Raw genomic sequence first — 422 nt, forward strand, 5'->3', positions numbered from 1 at the left:
GATTGTTGCAAGATCTATTTTTCTGGGCCTTTCTTGGCTGGGCTGCAAGCATGGTGTTCAAAGAATTATTATTTTTTAATAAATATTGCACAGCTCCTACAAGTAGGCTCCTATTTTCACTATTTACTTTTCAATATATAAAAAGATCTCTTCCTTTTAAATTACTGCTGCAAGTAGGCACCTGTCAACAGAACTAAAAACCTGCTGCCATTGATAGACATGATTTGTCTGACGTTGTCTCCAACAAGCTATCTCCCTCCAACTTCCTGAAATCGGTTTAGCTGAAGGTGTAGTGTGGAAGCAGGGAAAAGGGAGAGGGGGTACAACAGTGTGTAATAGTTATGTGTGACTTTCTTCCTTGCTAGCTGTAGAAGGTATACTCTTTCATAATGAGTACAGTGAATATTGCATGAATCAGACAC

The sequence above is a fragment of the Chelonia mydas genome, chromosome 1 (assembly GCF_015237465.2).
Source record: "Chelonia mydas isolate rCheMyd1 chromosome 1, rCheMyd1.pri.v2, whole genome shotgun sequence".
Taxonomy (NCBI): domain Eukaryota; kingdom Metazoa; phylum Chordata; order Testudines; family Cheloniidae; genus Chelonia; species Chelonia mydas.